This window comes from Otolemur garnettii, unplaced genomic scaffold, assembly GCF_000181295.1.
Source record: "Otolemur garnettii isolate 467f Iridium unplaced genomic scaffold, OtoGar3 scaffold00048, whole genome shotgun sequence".
Lineage (NCBI taxonomy): Eukaryota > Metazoa > Chordata > Mammalia > Primates > Galagidae > Otolemur > Otolemur garnettii.
Genome location: NW_003852443.1, coordinates 11596841 through 11618708, shown reverse-complemented (window position 1 = coordinate 11618708; position 21868 = coordinate 11596841).

The following is a 21868-nucleotide window of genomic DNA, read 5'->3' as shown; positions in this document are numbered from 1 at the left end:
CAGGCTGGATTCGAACCCACCACCTTAGGTGTATGTGGCTGGCGCCTTAGCTGCTTGAGCCACAGGCGCCGAGCCCAGTTTCAGTCTTCTATAGGTAACCAGCCAGTTTACCCAGCACCATTTGTTAAATAGGGAGTCTTTCCCCCACCAAATATTTTTGATAGGCTTGTTGAAGATCAAATGATGATAAGTAGTTGAGTTCATCTCTTGGTTCTCTATTCTGTTCCATAAATCTACCTCTCTATTTTTGAGCCAGTACCATACTGTTTTGATCACTATAGATTTATAGTATAGCCTGAAGACTGGTAATGTGATACCTCCTGATTTGTTCTTATTTCTGAGTAACATATGTGCTATTTGAGGTTTTTTCTGATTCCATATAAAACGAAGTACTATTTTTTCAAATTCTTTAAAGTATGACAATGGTGCTTTAATAGGGATTGCATTAACTCTGTAGATTGCTTTGGTTAGTAAGGACATTTTAACATTGTTGATTCTTCCCAGCCATGAGCACGGTATGTTTTTCCATTTGTTAACAATCTTCAGCTATTTCTTTTCTCAGAGTTTCATCGTTCTCTTTATTGAGATCTTTCACATCCTTTGTTAGGTAAATTTCCATCTTCTTTGGTACTATAGTAAAAGGAATAGAGTCCTTGACTGTTTTTTCAGTTTAACTATTGTTGGCATATATAAAAGCTACTGACTTGTAAGTATTGATTTTGTATCCTGAGATGCTGCTGTATTCCTTGATCACGTCTAAGAGTTTTGAACTTGAGTCCTTGGGTGAGAGTTTGATCTCCTCTGACCCTATTTGGATACCGTTGATCACCTTCTCTTGCCTGATTGTGATGGCTAAGACTTCCATTAGTATGTTGAATAGCATGAAGACAGTGGGCATCCTTGCCTCGCTCCTGATCTGAGTGGAAATGTTTTCAATTTTACACCATTTAATATGAAATTGGCTGTGGGTTTGCTGTAGATGGCCTCTATTAGTTTAAGAAATGTCCCTTCTATGCCTGTTTTCTTAAGTGTTCTGATCATGAAAGGATGTTGGATATTATCAAAGGCTTTTTCTGCATCAATTGAGAGAATCATACGCTCTTCGTTTTTTATTTTATTGATATGATGTATTATATTTATAAATTTGTGTATGTTGAGCCAACCCTGTAATCCACCTTGATCATGGTGTATAATTTTTTGGATGTGTTGTTGAATCCTGTTTGCTAAGATCTTATTGAATATTTTTGCATTGATATTTATTAATGATATTGGTCTATAATTTTCTTTGTTGGATCCTTTCCTGATTTGGGTATCAGGGTGATATTTGCTTCATAGAATGTGTTGGGATGTATTCCTTCTTTTTCTATGCTTTGGAAAGGGTTGTATAATATAGGTACTGGTTCCTCTTGAAAGGTTTGATAGAATTCAGATGTGAAACCATCTGGTCCCAGACTTTTTGGGAGATTTCGTATTGTTGATGCTATTTCAGTGATTGATACAGGTCTATTCAAGATTTCTAATTCTTTCTGGTTGAGTCTAGGAAGGTGGCATACTTCCAGGTATTGGTCCATTTCCTTCAGATTTTCATATTTCTGAGAATAGAGATCTTTTTAGTAATCATTGAAGATTTTTTTTAATTTCTGAAGTGTCTATTGCTATTTCTCCTTTATCGTTTCTGATAGACAATATTAGAGATTTTACTTTTCTATTTCTGGTTAGGTTGGCCAAAAGTTTATCAATTTTATTAATCTTTTATCCATTAGCAGACCCTAATCTTTTCAAAAAGCCAACTTTTTATTTTGTTGATCTTCTGAATGATTTTGTTTATCATTTTATTTAATTCTGCCCTAATTTTGGTTATTTCTTTTCTTCTGCTGGGCTTGGAGTTGGAATGTTCTTCCTTTTCCAGTTGCTTGAGGTGATCTATTAAGTTGTTGGCTTCCTATCTTTCTGTTTTCTTGATGAAGGCTTACAATGCTATAAATTTCCCTCTTAGGACTGCCTTTGAAGTATCCCACAGGTTTTGATAATTTGTGTCTTCATTATCATTTTGTTCTAAAAATTTTGTGACTTCCTTCTTAATCTCATCTCATTTAGCCTAAGATTATTTAGTTTCCATGACTTTGTTTGAGTATGAGGATTCCTGTTGCTGTTGAGTTCAACTTTATTCCACGGTAGTCTGAGAAGATACAAGGAATAATTTCTATACTTTTAAATTTGCCAAGGTTAGACTTGTGTCCTAGGATATGATCTATTTTGGAGGATGATCCATGGACTGATGAGAAGAATGTATATTCAGTTTAATTAGTATGAAATGTTTTGTAGAGGTCTGTAAAGTCCATTTGTTCTAGGGTCAGGTTTAAGTCTAATATTTTTTTGTTTAGTTTCTTCTTGGAGGATCTATCCAAAACTGTTAAAGGGGTGTTAAAACCTCCAACTATGGTGTTCGCAGCCACCGCAGTGCCGCTGTAGCTAACGACAGCGCCGCCTCTAGCTCCTCGAGCTCCAGCCCAAGAAGGGGGGTCAGTAAGGATGTCTTTACCATGGCTCGTACAAAGCAGACTGCCCGTAAATCCACCGGTGGTAAAGCACCCAGGAAGCAACGGGCTACAAAAGCAGCTCGCAAAAGTGTGCCCTCTACTGGAGAGGTGAAGAAACCTCATCACTACAGGCCTGATACTGTGGCACTCTGTGAAATAAGACGTTATTAGAAGTCCACTGAACTTCTGATTCGCAAACTTCCTTTCCAGTGTCTGGTGCGAGAAATTGCTCAGGACTTTAAGACAGATCTGCACTTCCAGAGCACAGCTATTGGTACTTTGCAGGGGGCAAATGAGGCCTATCTGGTTGGCCTTTTTGAAGACACCAACCTGTGTGCTATCCATGCCAAACGTGTAACAATCATGCCAAAAAACATCCAGCTAGCACACCGCATACGTGGAGAATGTGCTTAAGAGTCTGCTATGATGGAAAAACATTTCATTATTAAAAAAAAAAATTCTCTTCTTCCTGTTATTGGTAGTTCTGAACGTTAGATTTTTTTTTCCCCCATGGGGTCAAAAGCTACTTAAATATATGATTGCGACTGGAAAAATAGGGGACAGAAATCAGGTACTGGCAGTTTTTCCATTTTCATTTGTGTGTGAATTTTTAATATAAAATGCGGGGATGTACAGCATTAAAGTGAGTCAAAATGTTTCAGTGAACAAGTTTCAGCAGTTCAACTTTATAACAATTATAAATAAACCTGTTAAATTTTTCTGGACAATGCCAGCATTTGGATTTTTTTAAAAGAAGTAAATTTCTTATTGACGGCAACTAAATGGTGTTTCTAGCATTTTTATCATACAGTAGATTCCATCCATTCACTACACTTTTCTAACTGAGTTGTGCTACACGCAAGTACATGTTTTTAATGTTGTCTGTCTTCTGTGCTGTTCCTGTAAGTTTGCTATTAAAATACATTAAACTGTAAAAAACAAAAACAAAAACAAAACCTCCAACTATTATAGTGTAGGAAGATATCGAGTTGTTCATATCCATTAGGGTCTGCTTTAGGAATTGAGGAGCATTCTGGTAGGGTGCATAAATATTAATTATCGAAATCTCTTCATGTTGGGTATTTCCCTTGACAAATATGTAGTGACCTTCCTTATCTTTCTTTATCTTTATTGGTTTAAAGCCAATTGTATTGGGTGGTGCCTATGGCTCAGTGGGTAAGGCACCAGCCCCATATACCAAGGGTGACAGGTTCAAACCCGGCCCCAGCCAAACTGCAACAAAAACTAGCTGGGCATTGTGGTGGATGCCTATAGTCCCAGCTACTTGGGAGGCTGAGGCAAGAAAATCACCTAAACTCAGGAGTTGGAAGTTGTTGTGAGCAGTGTGATGCCATGGCACTGTACCACGGGCAATAGAGTAAGACTCTGTCTCTACAATAAATAAATAAATAAATATAGTACAGCCAATTATATCTGCTACTAAAATTGCAACCCCTGCTTTTTTCTGGTTTCCATTTGCCTATATTATAAAACTCCATCCCTTTACCCTGAGTCTATTTTTATCCTTTAAGGTAAAGTGAGGTAAAGTAAGGTAAAGTGAAACAACAGATATACGGTCTGAGTTTATGTATCCAGTCAGCCAGCCTGTGCCTCTTTAGAGGACATTCGCATTAAGTGAGAGAATTGATAAACCTGGTTGTTTTTTGGGTGTCATGATTTATGGATATCCAGTGGACATTTTTAATCCTTTCACCACTGTGGAAGTTGGGTTTTGTTCAAAAATTTCTGGGTGAGTTTACTTTGGAGGTAGAGCATTGCGCTGGTCGTTGTGGAAGATGGGTCTGAGAATATCCTGGAGGGCTGATTTAGTTATGGCAAATTTCTCCAACATGTCTATATCATTAAAGTATTTGGTTTCTTCATCACAAATGAAACTCAGTTTAGCTGGATACAGGATCTTGGGCTGGAAGTTGTTTTGTTTTAGGAGATTGAAGATTGACGACCATCTTCTTCTGGTTTGTAATGTTTTGGCTGAGAGATCTGCAGTCATTCTGATACTTCTCCCTTTGTAGGTGATGCTTTTCTTATGTCTGGCTGCTTGTAGTATTTTCTCCTTTGTCTTAACTTTGGCAAAGTTAATCACAATGTGTCTAGGAGATGCTTTATTTGGATTGAGTCTTGCTGGAGTTTTGAAACTGTCTGCTTGTGAAATTCTCCTCCAAAATCTCTTGGAGTAGAGCATCTGTACGTTTAGGTCCATCCTCTTCTCCTTCTGGAATTCCTATAAGACGAATGTTTGTTCTTTTGGAGTTATCACACACTTTCAGTGAATGATCAGTTTTTGCTCTTTATTTGTCTGCCTCTTTGAGTGGGAACATTCAAAAGCTTTATCTTCAGGTTCAGAGATCCTTTCTTCTGCCTGGTCAACTCTATTACTGAGGGATTCTACTGTATTTTGGAGGTTCTCAATTAACTTTTTTGTTTCCTTGAGCTCTGTTATCTCTTTTCTCATTATGTCCATACCTTTGGTGACTTTGACTTTGAATTCATAAATTTCTTGAGACACCTTTAGAACTACTCTTTGGAATTCAATTTCTATCTTTTCTTCCATTCTATTTATCTTATTTGCAATCCATATTTTATCTTCCATTCTATTTATCTTACTTGAATCCATTTGAATTCAACTTCTGACATTGCTGCCATTGTCTATGTATGGCATCTTCAGTTGTATCTCCTTTGTCATTTCTGGGGGCGGTTGATCTACTCTGGTTATTCATGTTGCCAAAGTTCTTCTGTTGGGTCTGCACCATGTTTGTTTTCCATTGTTTGGTTATTAGAACTGGTAGGGTGAAATTGAATTGGGGTTCCCACATAGTAGAAATAGCCCCTTACCAAAGCACTAGGCTTTGCAATTGTGGCTTATCTCCTATATAACCTTACAAAGGCCCCTTTCAAAGTTTTGGCTGGAGACTCTGAGGACCTACTTGGTGAGAAAGCACAAGCTAGCTGTTTTGATATCCAACCAACTCTACCAACCTCTACACCGGGGTCCTCAAACTTTTTAAACAAGAGGCCAGTTCACTGTCCCTCAGATCATTTTAGGGCCAGACTGCAGGCCCCAGATGAGTCGGCTGCTAAGCAGGACAGGCAGCAGCGGCAAAAACATCAGGTGGGCCAGATAAATGTCCTAGGCAGGCTGCATGTGGCCCATGGGCTATAGTTTGAGGATGCCTGCTCTACCCTATCCTAAGAAGCCACAGTATTAGGTTTAAATCTCAACTGTGAAGAGATACAAATAGCTGTGGTGCCCAGTTCCCGCCCTTCAGTTCTTTTCTGCTACAGAACTTTGAAGGTCAACCTTAGAATGTCCCTGAGTGGACAGCCCCAGACACAGGTTCCAATTAAATTGTCTCAGGCAATGCAAACCCTACTCAACAGAGAGGAATTCAAGGGTCTCCAATAGCACAATTGGAGCCAGGGACCACACCCCTGCCTGCCAGTCTCAGTCCACTGCCTGGCAAGCCTCTGTTCACAGGCTCTGTTAAGAGTCAGGGCACTATGCCCCACCCACAGGTCTCAGTCCTCTCTCGGTAAGCCTCTGCTCAGCAGCCCTGCTGGAGACAGGGGACCCGCCCTAGCCCTCAGGTCATGGTTCACACACAGCAGACCACTACTCAAGGGTTCTGTTGGAATCAAGGGACCACACCCTTGCTCTCAGGTCTCAGTCCGCACCTAGCAAGCCTCTGCTTACAGGCGCAGCATGGGCTGGGGACCAGACCTGTCTGCCGAACTCAGTCCACACCCGGCAATCACTCTCTCGCTGTGGGTGCTGTCAGAGCCAGGGGGTTCTGCACTCTGTCCCACCAGACACAGCCCAAACTGATGGTCAACACCACCAATGGTTGGGCATAGTCATAACCAGGGGACTGCTCCTCCTCCTGCCGAGTGTCTCTTTCTTCCCACACTTTCCTTCTTCCCCGTTAGTCACAGATTCCATCCTGATGGTTGGTGGTCCACACTATGCCCAGATCGCTCAGGACAAAACCAAACACTCTTGTGCTCTGCAGGGGGCAGAACTTCAGACTGCCATGCAAGGGGAAAAGGGTGGACTGGGAGTTTGGACTTGTGGGGGAAAATATCTGTTCAATTTTATGCCTGGCAGGGTGGTGTCTAGGTTCATAAGTGGGACGTCCCTGGAGAAAGAGACCTGGAGTTTAGTGGCTCTCTCCAGCGAGGTAAAATGAGAGGTCTTTTGTTCCCTGCTGGCTGGCAGAGAGCCTACGGCAGCCCTCCTGCCTGGGGGAAGGGTCTCCCGTCCTCTAGTTGATAGGCTTTGTACCTGTCATTTGTTTTTTTGAATGCCCTTCCTTGGAGTTACAGCTTGCCAAACTTCTTTCTTGGCTTAGCTCCCCACCTTTGGCACCACAGAGTCCGATTCCATCCAGTTTTTCTTCCTCTCCTCAGGAGCCTCTGCCGAGGTTTGCTACCAGTCTGCCATCTTCCCAGAATTCCAACAAAATGCTTTCTAATTTTCCTTTAAAATCCCTAATCTGGCTCTCTGTCCATGAATTTCATTTTGAATAGGCATTAAAAATTTTAAAATGACTTGATTTTTCAGAACAGTTACAGACTTACAGGAAAATTAAGATTTTCTGCATATAATCTACACCAAATCTCCTGTATTATCTACTACATACAGTATGATACATAAGTAATGATTAATAAACCACCATTGATGTATCAGTATTAACTAACATCCATAATTTATTTATATTTCCTTAGCTTTTATCCAATGTCCTTTTCCTGTTCCAGGACCCCTTCCTGACATGACATTATGTTTAGTCATCACATCATTTTAGGCTCCACTTGGCTGTGACAGTTTCCCAGACTTTCCTTATTTCTGATGACTGGCACAGTTTTTTTGTTATTGTTTTGTTTTTGTTTTGAGACAGAGTCTCACTATGTCACCCTTGGTAGAGTGCTGTGGTGTCACAGCTCACAGCAACCTTAAACTTTTGGGCTTAAGTGATTCTCTTGCCTCAGCCTCCCAAGTAGCTGGGACTACAGGTGCCTGTCACAATGCCCAGCTATATTTTGTTGTTGTTGTTGCAGTTGTTGTTTAGCTAGCCTGAGCCAAGTTTGAACCTGCCACCCTTGTTGTATGTGGCTGGCACTGTAAGCACTATGCTTTGGGCGCAGAGTTGACTGGCACAGTTTTGAGGGGTCAGGTATTTTGTAGAATGTGCCACAATTGGAATTTGTCTGATGTTCTTCTTCTGAGGTTACAGGTTATTTGGAAAAGGATGACATGGATAAAGTGCCATTTTAATCACAGCATATCAAGTACACATACTGTCCACCTGATTTAATACTGTTGATGTTGGCCTTGACCATCTGGCTGAGTAGTGTTTGTCAGGTTTCTCCACTATCAAGTTGCTACCCACTATACCCCACATCTGGACTAGATACTCTTTGCAAGGAAGTCTTTGAGGGTACAGTATCCGTATAATTATTTGGAATTAGTCTAGCACTTTATTTTCTTGCTCAGATTGTTACAGCTTTGGCCACTGGGCAGTCTTTCAGTTGGTTTCTGTGCTTCTTTGCTATACCTGTATCAGTGTTTTTTATTTATTTATTTTTGTTTGTTTTTCAACCTGTTCTAAACTTCCAGTACTACAACATGCTCCAGGTTAACCAGATATAGTGCCTCCTCAACTTTCCATATTTATTTTTTATTTTTAAAAGAAAATAAAGAAAAATTAATCTTAGGCCCCCCAAAACTTTTATTTGCCTTCAATTTTCATCTTCCCATGACTATTACTTTTTTTTTTTTAATTGAATGGTAACTATGTACATTAATGCACTTCTGGGGTACAGTGTGGGGTTTTCACATGCAATCTGAAATACTTCCATCAAACTGGTCAACAGACTATTACTTTTGAAAGCATTTTTAAAATTGGCTCTACCTAGATTATCAGCAGTGAATACTAAAAGCCAATTGCGTGAAAGTTTTGCATTTCATTAATTCCAAGATGTGTGTTTGTGTTGGTAGTAGTTTCTTCCTTCACATTTTAACATTCTTGGAATCAAAGTGTACATTTAATATAATGTCTTTTTCCCCCCTCCTTACCTGTCATTAATTTGATGGCACATTTTACAGTTTACGGTGTCTCAGGAATGGAAAAAGTAGAGCAGTTTGTTTTTATTTAGACCAATGGAAATAATGTATTTTCACTGTTTTTTCCTCACTGAACAAATATTTTGAGTAAAGTAGTTTGATGTGTAGTATCTATAGACATTATAAAGCCCTAAAACACATTCCATTCCCAGACCTTCCTCAAACCACAAATTGTCATCAAGTCTTAGATACAGATAAAAGAGGGGAGGTGTTAAATTCTTTTATTTATTAAACTGCCACATTGTGACTGTACATATTTATGGGGTACAATTTGATGTTATGATCCAATGAGGGTAGTTAGTGCATGCATTACCCCATATATTTATCACTTCTCTATGGTGAGAACAAAACCCTCTCCTTTCGCTCTTTCAAGTAAACAATACTTCACCTTTAACCATACTCATCCTGTTGTGCATAGAGCCCTAGAATTTTTACCTCCTACCAAACTGCAACTTTGTACTGGTTGATCAATTTCTCTCCACCCTCTCTTCCTCTCTCTGGTAACCTCTGATATACTCCTTGCTTCTAAGATATCACATTTTATTTTTTTTTAAGATTCCACAGCTGACAAGATTTTAATCTTTTTATGGCTGAATAGTATAAACACTACATTTTCTTTATTCATGCATTGTTGGACACAGGTTGACTCTGTATTTTGGCTATTGTAAATGGTGCTGCAATAAACATGGCAGGACAGATATCTCTCTGACATACTGATGTTATTTCCTTTGGATATGTCTCCAGGAATGGGATTTCTGGGCCATAGGGTAGTTCTACTTTTAATTGTTTGAGTTACCTCCATATTATTTTCCATATGGCTGTACTAGTTTACTAGTGTAAGTGTTCCCTCGTCTCCATGCCCTTGCCAACATTCTAACTGGAGTGAGATAATCTCTCACTGTGGTTTTGATTTGCATTTCCCTAATGATTTTTTCATAATCTCTTGTCCTCTTGCATGTCTTTTTTGGAAAAATGTCTATTAAGGTCTTCTGTCCATTTAATTGGGTTGTTTTTTCCTGTTAAGTTCCTCATTTATTCTGGATGTTAACCCCTTTTCAGATGTACAGTTTCCAAATATTTTCTGCCATTCTAAATATTGTCTCTTCACTTTGTTAACAGTTTCCTTTGTGGTGCAAACACTTCTTAATTTGATGTAATCTCATTTGTCTACTCTTGCCTTTATTGCTGGTGCTTCTGAGGTCTTACCCCAAAATTTTCGGTCCAGCTCAATGTTGTGAAGCATTTCCTCTATGCTTTCTTCTAGTAGTTTCACAGTTTTAGGTTTTATATGTAAGTTTTTATTTTGAGTTGATTTTTGTACATGGTGAGAAGTAGGCATCTAGTCTCATTTTTTTTTTTTTTTTGCATGTCTACACAGAGCAATTAGGCAAGAGAAAGAATTAAAAAGCATCCGCACTGGAGAAAGCCAAACATTCCCTGTTTACAGATAACATGATCTTATATACAGAAAACTCTAAAGATTCCACCAAAAATAGTGTTAGAACTAAAAAACAAATTCAGTGAAGTTGCAGGATATAAAATTGACATACAAAAATCAGTAATATTTCTACACAATAATAGTGAACTAACAAAAAAAAATCAGGAGATAGTTTCATTTATAAAAACTATGAAAGAGGGCAGTGCCTGTGGCTCAAAGGAGTAGGGCACCAGCCCCATATGCCAGAGGTGGTGGGTTCAAACCCAGCCCTGGCCAAAAACTGCAAAAAAAAAAAACCCAAAAGAAAGATATCTAGGAATAAACACACTCTAAAACTTTGATGAATGAAATAGAAGAGGACACAAATAAATGGAAAGACATCCTGTGTTCATGGGCTGGAAGAGTTAATATTGTTAAAATGGCCAAACTATCCAAAGCAACGTACAGGTTCAGTGGATTGCCTATCAAAATACCAAAGACTTTCTTCACAGAAATAGAAAATCCTAAAATTCATATGAAACCACAAAAGACTCCAAATAGCCAAAGCAATCCTGAGAAAAAGGAAGAAAACTAGAGGCATCACACTACTTGACTTCAAAATATACCACAAAGCTGTAGTAACCAAAACAACACGCTACTAAAACAAAAATAGACAGACCAGTGGAACAGAACAGAGCCCAGAAATACATCCATTCACCTACACCCAACTACTTTTCAACACAAATGCCAATACACATTGGGTAAAAGATAGTGTCTTCAGTAAATGGTGCTGAGGAAAGTGGATATTTGCATGTATAAGAGTAAGGGGAAACGTTAAAATTCTTTGCTGGGTTTACTATTTAACTCCTTGTGTTTCCTCCATTACTATCTCAAGATTTCGTGAATCCACCATCATGCCTTGGGAGCCTAACATTGACGATGAAGGGCTGGGAGAACAGTGTTTCAGGCTGGCTGATGAGTGGGAGATGCGCTCAATGGTCAGCAGGCAGGAGGGAAGGACTCCTTGCTTTCCTACTCAGGGCAGCCAAATGGGTGCAGAGGGGCAGAGCTGGCCATTTCCTTCTCTGTGGCCAGGATTCTCTCCAGCTAATAAACCAGGGTTGCTTTGGGAGCATGAGGCTTTACAGACTTTTTTTTAGTGGCTAAGGACTAATTCATCATCCGCATATTTCACAAATGTTCACAGATGAAAGGTCCCATCTTTTCATCCAGGTAGGCAGAACTTGATTACTGTAACCACTTCTATGTAAAAAGTGCCCCAAATAGTGACAGTGCCCTAATCACCTTGCCAGCACCCAGAAGGGACTGGAAGAATTTTTCAGCAACCATTTACTGCCCTTCATATATACCAGACACTAAGCCAAGTGGTTCATATGTGTATTTTCATTTACTTCTCCCTATAATCCTGTGAGGAAGTACTGTGCCCTCTATTTTATAAAGTAACCAAGCTTACAGAGGCTAATGAACCTGTCCCTTGAGAAGTCTGAAGCCAATGCACAAGTTCAGTTGTGTCTGCCCAGAGACTCAAGAGCTTAATCACTATTCCTTGCTACAGAGAGATTTTCCATGCTACAAATTAGAACACCAAGCACTGTATTCATAAATGAGCACTTTACTGAATACAATCCTGTTCTCTAATTATTTTCTGCCCACAATTTTCACCTTAGCCAAACCTAAGCTGCAGGACGGGCTTTCCAGCCTCCTCTCACACCTGTCCAGGGAGCCCTGCACTCTCACCTTATTATCAGTTCTGTTTTTGCCTTGTTCATTAGTTCTGCCTTACCTCTATTATTTCTACCCCTACTTTGTTTTATTAGCCTCTTAAATTAGTTTTATTTTTCAGCCCTTTTAAACAAAAGTCCTTTTTACCTAAGTATATTTTAGTCCTATTCCACACATTTTGATGCCTTGTATTCCCATTGTTATAATTTTAAAATAGTCTGTAGTTTCAGTGCTGACTTTCTTTTTGACCAAAGCATTATTTAGAAAGATCATATTTTAATTTCCAAATGCTCAGACATAGGTGGGGGCAGGAGCCGTGGGGAGTTTACACACCATGGGGAACAGATACAGTCCTTGAGACTGGTATCATGTGTGGATTTGCTATCCTTGATCTAGGAAGTGACTTGTGACCCACAGGGAAGTGACTTTCTACATTGCTAATTGGGCTGAAAAGTCAGTGAATGGAAAGAACAAAAAGATCTTTTTTTTCATACAGTCTCACAGAAGAGACCTTACCTTTCAAACCTCCAACATAATTATCTATCCATAAATGAGACCACTCAACTGATTACAAATGGAAGTACCAAGACTCTCAATTACAGGTCAGCTTATTCTAAAGCATCTGCACCTCGAGCCTAAGAGCGTCATCTTCCTGCATGTGCTCAGATTACTTTGCAAATGCTCTTAAGAGCACAAACCATTAGCATTATACATTAACCTAAATAATTATTCCTTTATGTGTTTATGTGTATCAACAGTATTATCTTTTTTTTAAAAGAAAACCCATAGTGCTTTTTTATGCATTGTCTAATTCATCACTGCTGAGGAAAGTTGTTTCCACTACAGCAGTGATGGCTCTTGGTGGCTCACACTGTAATCCTGGCTCTCTGGGAGGCCAAGATGGGTGGATCACTTGAACTCAGGAGTTTCAGACCAGCCTGAGCAAGAGTGAGATCCTGTGTCTACTAAAAATAGAAAAACTAGCCAGGCATTGTGGTGGGTACCCATAGTCCCAGCTACTTGGGAGTCTGAGTCAAGAGGATTGTTTGAGCCCAAGAATCTGAACTTGCTATGAGCTATGACCCCAGGGCACTCTACCCAGGATGACAGAGTAAGACTGTGTCTCCAAAAACAAAAAAACAGATGATGACACTGAGTTACTGATAAATGAAAACAACATTAAAATATCTTTCCAAGTAACCCATAAAACTGCAGAAGAGTTTGATGTTGCTGTCTTTCACACTAGGTCCCAATTCAATAAATATCTGTTAACCAATTAGTTAACTCTCCCATGTTTATCTCGAACAGAAAAAGACTAGCAGTAGTAGTGTACATGTAGCACACTTCAATGGAACCAGGTCGTTTTCACAGCCAAGATGATGTGTTATACTGAAACTATCCCAAGTTGCGAAGCTTTATTGGCTGAGTGTTCTACTTATCTACTGTTGCATAACAAATGACCTAAAAGGTGGCTGCACAGAACCACCACCACCATTTCATCATCCCCGTAGACTACATGGGTCAGGAATTCAGAAACAGCATGGTGGAGGCAGCTCTTCTCCACATATCTGTGATCTAGGTTGGGATCACTGCAGGCTAGAACCCTGGGATGGGGAAATCCGTCTCCCAGAAGGCTGCTTTCTTTATATGTCTGGCACAGGGTGAAAAGCAAAAAAGGACAGTCTCAACCCCGACTGTGGACAAGTGCACTGACATGGGGACTCTCTGCCATGTAGTTAGACTTCTAACACAGTGGCTCAAGTGCAAGTGTCCCCAGTGAACAAGGCAGAAATATAGCCTTCTATGTCCTGGCTTTGGAAATCACATCGGGTCACTTTTGCTGTACTCTGTTGGTCAAAGTAGTCACAGCCCTATTTCCTGCCAGCTTCAAGGGGAAGGGACAGAGACACATCTCTCTCTGGGAGGAGAGTCAGCATATTAATACTTACTGTCATGTATTAAAACATCTACATCAAGTCTTCAGTGTCCTGTTGTATGTTGTACTCACATTTTGACCTTGAAATTTTATTGATAAGCACGTGTACTTACAGAATAGCAACCATAACATGGCTGATATATCTATAGATAAACAGATTGTGAATTGTGAGACGTCACAGACCCAATGCCTACATGCGTGTTAGGTAGGGTTATTAACCTTGTGACTGCTAATAATGCCTAGAGGCAAGATGTGCCTTGGTGCCAATGATGCTTTTAGACACTCAGTTCCAGATGTTCCTGTGGTACCAATGACACCTGTAGGCGCTGTTCATTTTGCAAACAAAAACTTGAGGACACAGTACTGTTCGGTTGCCTGACTTGTGTCTATAAGCACAATACCCTTCGTTCTCAATATTTTTCCACAATTGTGCCTGAAAATTTGTATAAATCATGAATTCTTATGGGAGTATATGTAAATACGGAGTACAATAAATTCGAAACTGAATACAATCGGATGAATTATTTTGATGAGTAAGAGACTAAAGAATATCCAGTAGGGCCCCAAGCATCATAATGGTTGTTGCCCCAACAGGCATGTTTCATTTATAAGCACTCTGCAGTCAAAGGGTTAATTTGGAATAGTAACAAAGGAAACAACTGGTGGAAGATCTTCTGTCATCTTTGGTCCTTTAATTTTACCAAAATTATTCAGTTGGGCAAAGATGATTTTTTTCCCCATCTCCATTAAGGCGGTATAGCAATCAAATGCCCCAGTGAAATTAAAGCATTTTAAGGAGCTTAGAAAGTGAGAGGGAAATAATTTAATTTTATGTAGCTAACTATTCAACTTAAGGGGGCAAAAACTGAAACTCTTACCAGAGCTCAGCAGGTAGAGTCAGCACAACTGAGTAAGCAGGTGGAAATGTGGGGCCTGGGGTTTACTGGACAGCATAAGGTTTTGTCTTAAGGTAAGAACAGCCAAGGCAGGTGGATTACTTGAGCTCAAGAGTTTGAGATCAGGCTCGGCGCCTGTGGCTCAAGTGGCTAAGGTGTCAGCCACATACACCTAAGATGGCAGGTTTGAATCTAGCCCAGGCCTGCCAAATAACAATGACGGCTGCAAAAAAATAGCCAGGCGTTATGGCGGGCGCCTGTAGTCCCAGCTACTTGGGAGGCTGAGGCAGGAGACTTGCTTGAGCCTAGGAGTTGGAGGTTGCTGTGAGCTGTGATGCCACAGCACTCTACCCAGGGGGACAGCTTGAGGCTCTGTCTCAAAAAAAAAAAAAAAAAGGAGTTTGAGATCAGCCAGTGCAAGAGTGAGACCCCATCTCTAAAATAGCCGGGTATTGTGGCAGACGTCTGTAGTCCTAAGTACTTGGGAAGCTGAGACAGGATCATTGCTTAAGCTCAAGAGTTTGAGGTTGCTGTGAGCTATGACTCCATAGCACTCTAAGGGGGGACAAAGTGAGACTCTGTCTCAAAAAGTAAATGAATAAATAAAATAAAATAAAATAAAACACACTTCATTTCCCACAACTGGGCTTTGAACCACAGTTTATGCTCCTTTATTTAGATTTGGTGCTGGGAGTTTCCTAGATTTGGGGGGTTTTTCCCTGGTTCTATTAGTCTATTTTGCACACTTCTATAAAGACTAGAAAATAAACATTCAATATACAATTCCGTAGCCAATAATAAAGATTTAATGAGAATGTACTATGTTCAGGAACTGAGCTAACCAATTGACATTTGTCCTTTGGGTTGGATATTACTGGACCCATTTTACAAATAAGGAAACTGAGCTTCAGGGAGGTTTAATTAGTCTGACGAGGGTCACATAGCTGACAAGTGGCAGAGATGGGTTCGCACCTAGATAATGCCTGACCCCCATGCCTATGCCTTTAATCACTGCATGTTATAATAGGGTGCTTTTGATGAATACGGCTTCCCCAAGATGGGTGGCCAATGAAAGGAGGCACATCTTTGTTGACACTCCATCAAGTGGAGCCCAGGTGCTGCACACATGTTTATCAGAGAAAAGCACAGGGTGTGAGACGTGGGTGTGAGACATGGGTGTGGGGCATTTCTGTGCTCAGCGACCCCCTCACCAAACCACTACATGATTCTCCCTTTAGTAAACCTGTGTTGAAAAAGGTTGTGTCTATTTCCTTGAAGAGAAAACCCAAATAGAGTGCTCATACATCAAACATATGACAGAGGCAGTTTTTAATCATTTAAATTATTTATCCTTCATTGTTTAATGCTTTCTATCATTCCTCCATGCATAATTTATTATACCATTTATGTTTATTAAAAATTCATAATGGGAACATGCTCTCCCTCCATTCTCTGAGGCTACAGATCATTCTCTGCCAGATCACTTGGGAATAGACAATAAAGGATTATACTCGATTTCTTTCTAATTCATTTTAACCGTTGTGTGTCCCTTTATTTTCTTCCACAGAAGGACTAAAGTTTATCTCATTTCCTTTTTTATATAACAAGAAAGCTTATCTGAAGGCCTCCTTTCTACTTACTGAGGCCTTCAGAATAAAAGGCTTATTTCACTTTTCTTTTTTTTTTTAGAGACAGAGTCTCATTTTGTTGCCCTCGGTAGAGTGCCATGGCCTCACAGCTCACAGCAACCTTCAGCTCTTGGGCTTAGGTGATTCTCTTCTCTTAGCTTCCCGAGTAGCTGGGACTACAGGTGCCCACCACAACACCCGGCTATTTTTTTGTTGCAATTTGGCCGGGGCCGGGTTTGAACCCGCCACCCTTGGTATATGGGGCCACTGCCCTACTCACCGAGCCACAGGCGCCGCCCCATTTTTCTAATTTTTAGAAAAATGCAACTGCAAAAAGGAGGCACAAAAGCTTCCCGAGTCATCTGTGACACAAGTCCTACACACATAGCTTAGGGGACCATCCCTTTCTCCTTGCCTTTTCTATTCTGTTCCTTTTTTCCTCAGATGACTCATTTTCTTTGCCTTTGTCGTATCTTCAGTCAATTCTTAACTCTCTCCTAACTGGCTTTTGTTTCTTCCTCTTCCCTACATTTCAGTTTCTCCCCAAATCCTCTCCCTCTGGCACTTCTCACCCCTGCGAGCTGAGCTGCCCAGCGGCCCACTAACCCGTCACGATCTCTCCCTTTCCAAGGTCTCCGACTCACCACTTGGATTCACACTCTTGCCTCGGACCCGGTCATTCTGCTCGTCTCTGGGGGAGCCGGGGCAGAAGCAGGAACAAAGCGCGTGAGAAAGTGTGGAAGCGAAGCAGAAGGGAAGAAGCACCTGAGGAGCTTACAACGCGTTGGTCTGGAAAAGGCTGGCGGGGGACTGCTCCACCCAGAGACGTCCAAGGTGGTCTGTCCACGCTGGCTCTCCTGGGAACATCCAGCTACGCCCACAGGCCAACTCTGCCCCACTCTCAGGGTTCCCCTTTTTTATGGTTGAAACCATCACTGGCCACCCGAGCCAGGAAGCTGAGGGTCACCCTTGTCTCTTCCGTCTCACTCATCCCCATAACCAATCCATCCTCTGAGGTCCACAGTGCTGGCCATCCACCACCTCCCACACCTGGCCTTCTGAAACCTGGGGGTCTCCAGACCCAGTCGCTCCATTCTCAGTCCGCTGCAGCCAGTGTGACCTCTCTGAAAGGCAGAGTTGCTTAAAATCCTTTTTCCCGTGAATGAAGTCTCATGCTCCTGACACAACCTAGCAGACTTAACACATGGCGAGGTCCCGGCCTAACTCTCAGGGCTTTTGGTTTGCAAACCCTGTGATGACTCCTTTCCCCTAACCAAACACACCCACACAGCCCTACTCTCCACACTCTAGCCACACAAAGCTTCCTTCAAGTTCACGTTTTCACCTCTCTTGTGGCCTGAGAACATGTTGTTTTTCTACCATCTCCATAGGACTTCCTTCTACAAGGTCCAAGCCTGCATTAGACACCACTCCTAACCACCCCAGCACTCACCAGGAATTTCCTGACTAGTGTGTGCTCCCCACACACTCTAAGTTCCACGAAGGCAGGAGCCATGCTTTGCTTGTTCACCACTGGACACTCAGCGCTGGCACATGAACTCCTAAGTACCAGCCGACTGAAGAATCACAGAGTGGCAGTCTCTTCCACTGGCGGCCTCCAGTGAAGCGTGCCTTCAGGGGGAGGTATTTATGTATTATGCAGTAGTCCTCTCCTCTTGAATTGGGGTTATACCTATGACTTGCCTTAGCCAATAGAAAGCTGTAGAAGTGACACCCTGCTAGTCTGCTTTTATGATCCTAGCCATCATGTAAGAAGTCCAGTGACCCTGCTGAGACCCTGGAAAGACCACATAGAGCGGCCACTGGAAGGGGAGAGATCCTGACTTGACGTGGAGAAAGAAACCCAGCCATCCCCACGTCCTACCTGAATCCTGTCTCAGCTGAACCACCGTAAGACTGACCACAGACAAGAACAGCAGAAAAGCTGCCCAGCTAAGCCCAGCCCAGATTGCAGAATTATAAGCAAGTAAAATGATTTATATCGTAAGCCGCTTAATTCTGCAGTGGTTTGTTACACAGGATTACATACCTATAATAAACCAAATATATGAGTAAAAGGGAATAAAGAATTGCCTCTCATAATAAATTTCATGCAAAGACAAAATGTTTCTAAGAAAAATTTCCAGGAAATAGCAACAGAACTAAAAAGAAATAGAGGAACTCCTACTACCAGCTTCCATTTATAAATACATCACATTTTTCCTCTGTCATTTTCTTAGGTCTTAAAACATTTTCCAAGGAAAAGATTATCCTACTCTTAAAAAAAAAAAAAAAAAAGAGAGGGAGAGATTCCAGACATTAAAGTTACAGAATCTGACCAAGGATGGGATGTGAACATTAACACATGAATGGAAACCCTTAAAATCCCATGGCCAACCCATCACTGCTGCCCATTTCCTCTTACTCACCAGCAGTGTAGACCCACAGCTGTGGATGAAGGCACAGGGCTGCTCTGTTCAGAAGACTCAGTCTCCTGGCTTAGCTGAACTGGGCATTAAATGTTCAGTTCCGTGTGAAAAATCTATTGCCATTAAAAGAACAGAATGTCCAGTTTTTACGCATACAGTCTAATGACTTGTTAGTGGATGAATAAAAATAAAATAGCTACCCAATCAGTTACTACAGTTACACACACACACACACATATATATTCAACAGAGACAGCTGATGTACACTGTTACATGATCCAGAATATAGATAGACCATTTATAAAACCCCAAGTAGTAGATATTTATAATAGCATGTAAATCTGCAGAATGAGGAGAAATTTACAATGGCTTGGTGTGTAATGTGGATTTCTACTTCCAATAACTGTTATAACTGCTATTCTTTCAGAAACAAAAAGTATTGTTATATAAGAATTATGTGGCTCAGTGCCTATAGCTCAGTGGTTAGTGCACTGGCCACATACACCAGGGCTGGAGGGTTTGAACCCAGCCTGGGCCTGCTAAACAACAATGACAACTACAACAAGAAAAAAATAGCAGGCACCTGTAGTCTTAGCTACTTGTGAAGCTGAGGCAAGAGAATCTCTTAAGCCCAAGAGTTGGAGGTTGCTGTGAGCTGTGATGCTGTGGTACTCTACCAAGGGTGACATAGTAAGACTCTGTCTCAAAAAATAAAAGAATTATGGCCTAAGCAAATTATCAGTCTTTTGTAAAAAAATCAAAAAATAAAAAGGCTTGGCGCCTGTGGCTCAAGTGGCTAAGGCGCCAGCCACATACACCTAAGGTGGCGGGTTCGAATATCCAGCCCAGGCCCGCCAAACAACAATGATGGCGGCAACCAAAAAATAGCCGGGCGTTGTGGTGGGAGACTCACTTGAGCCCAAGAGCTGGAGGTTGCTGTGAGCTGTGATGCCACAGCACTCTACCCAGGGGGACAGCTTAAGGCTCTGTCTCAAAAAAAAAAAAAAAAAAAGAATCTCTCCTAACAGTTTATACTGGACTAATGCTTTAAATTTTCTGAATGCTCTCTTATATATAGAATTTATCAGTGTATTTTTTGGAATATAGCATGTCTCTTAAAACTACCTCCAACTGCTAAATTTTATGTGACAGAAATTTAAAGTTAAAGAAGTGGGCTTGGGAAAGAACTTGCAGCTCAAATGCTGCATGTTTAAAAGAGAAAGATTAATTTCCAGTATTTGCAAACAGCTCTAGACACTGAGTGAGGGAAACAGGACCTTCAGTATAAATGTTGATGTCCTGTCTGTTAGTGAGACTAAACATGAACGCCTTTTAAACACAGCTGAGCAAAAATTAGACTTTAAAAAATGAGAACTATTTCCCATTCATTTCTTTTCCTCCCTAAATAAGGGTGCTCTTTGAATAAGTGCCACCTCACTGTTCCCTGGGGCCCAGAAACCCCAGGAAATGGAAAACGTATTCTCTAAGTCATTCTCTAAGTCTCTTTTATTCTGCCCAGTAACTTCTGGCTCACCCGGGGCTGTGGGTGAGGACAGCATATACAGGCAGGGAGAATAATCCAAGCCAAACATTCAATTCTCACCCTTTAGGGAAAAGAAAAGGCTGGCATAGCAGCACTGGGCTTTTGCAATAGGTAGAACTTGGGAGATTACCTTGGTCACCACAATAATCTCAGACACAGGAAAATGAAGGGGGCACTGTGCTTTGCCTCAGGAGAGACAGGCGGCTCCTCTCCTTATGTGCCAGCCACTGGGTTGAGCCTTTTCTCATTGATTTTACTTAGCAGATATTTAATAATTGGTGGGTGGGTGGATGAATGATGAGGGTGGTCAAGTGAAATCCTGAGAAGACACACTTCTGTTGGTCAGACAAGGATTCAGCAAGGCAAGGTGGGAAGTGGGGTGATGAGCACAGTGACTGGGCCTCAGGGAGGAGGAAATGATGTTCCGGCCAAGACCAAGTCACACAACTGACACAAGCTCTTCCCCACCCCCAAGTGGTTTGCCTAAGCTCCCGGGAATCACAGCAGAGTTTATTCAGTGCAACAAGTTCATGTACGAAGAAACTGCCCCATAATCATCCCATTTCTCTGAAGTGGGTAAAACCTTATGAGTTATTTTAGAAAAGTACAGGGTTGGCTCCGCGTCTGTGGCTCAAGCGGCTAAGGCGCCAGCCACATACACCTAAGGTGGCGGGTTCAAATCCCCAGCAGGCCCACCAAACAACAATGATGGCTGCAACCAAAAAATGGCCAGGCATTGTGGCGGGCGCCTGTAGTCCCAGCTACTTGGGAGGCTGAGGCAGGAGACTCGCTTGAGCCCAGGAGTTGGAGGTTGCTGTGAGCATGATGCCATGGCACTCTGCCCAGGGGGATAGCTTGAGGCTCCGTCTCAAAAAAAAAAAAAAAAAGAAAAGTACAGGGTTGTTCAAACCATGCTGTGTAGGACCCCAGGGTCCCTCAGAGCCCCTCACAGAGCACCAGAGAAGGCAGGTCCACCCACAGCATCCAGCTTCTGTTTAAAAAATGAGTTTTCTACTTATAAGAAAACACAGGCTGGGGGCAGTGGTTTACACCTATAATCCACCAAGGATGATGGATCACTTGAGCTCAGGAATTCAAGACCAGCCTGAGCAAAAGTGAAACCCCGTCTCTACTAAAACTAGAAAAACTAGCCGGGTGCCTGTAGTCCCAGCTACTTGGGAGGCTGAGGCAAGAGGACTGCTCAAGTCCAAGAGTTTGAGGTTGCTGTCAGTTATGACGCTACAGCACTCTAACTGGGGTGACACAGTGAGACTATGTTTCAAAAAAGAAAAAGTCAAAACATTATAAAACACAGATTAAAAAAAAAAGAAGAAGAAAATAAAAACTGAAAACTAGGGATCCAGTAGAAAGAAAGATCCTGCAGACATGAGTTGGAATTTCACTCACACCACTGACTAGCAGGGGGGCCTCAGACAGGTCAAGTCACCTCTTGAGCCCCTGTTTCAATATCCAGAAAACAGAGATAATACCCACCTTATTGTGACCATATGATCACAGGATCTAATGAGATAAATTACATGAAAACCCTTTAAAATTATTTCACAGATACGGGTTTTAGGATAGATGAAAGGCAAAT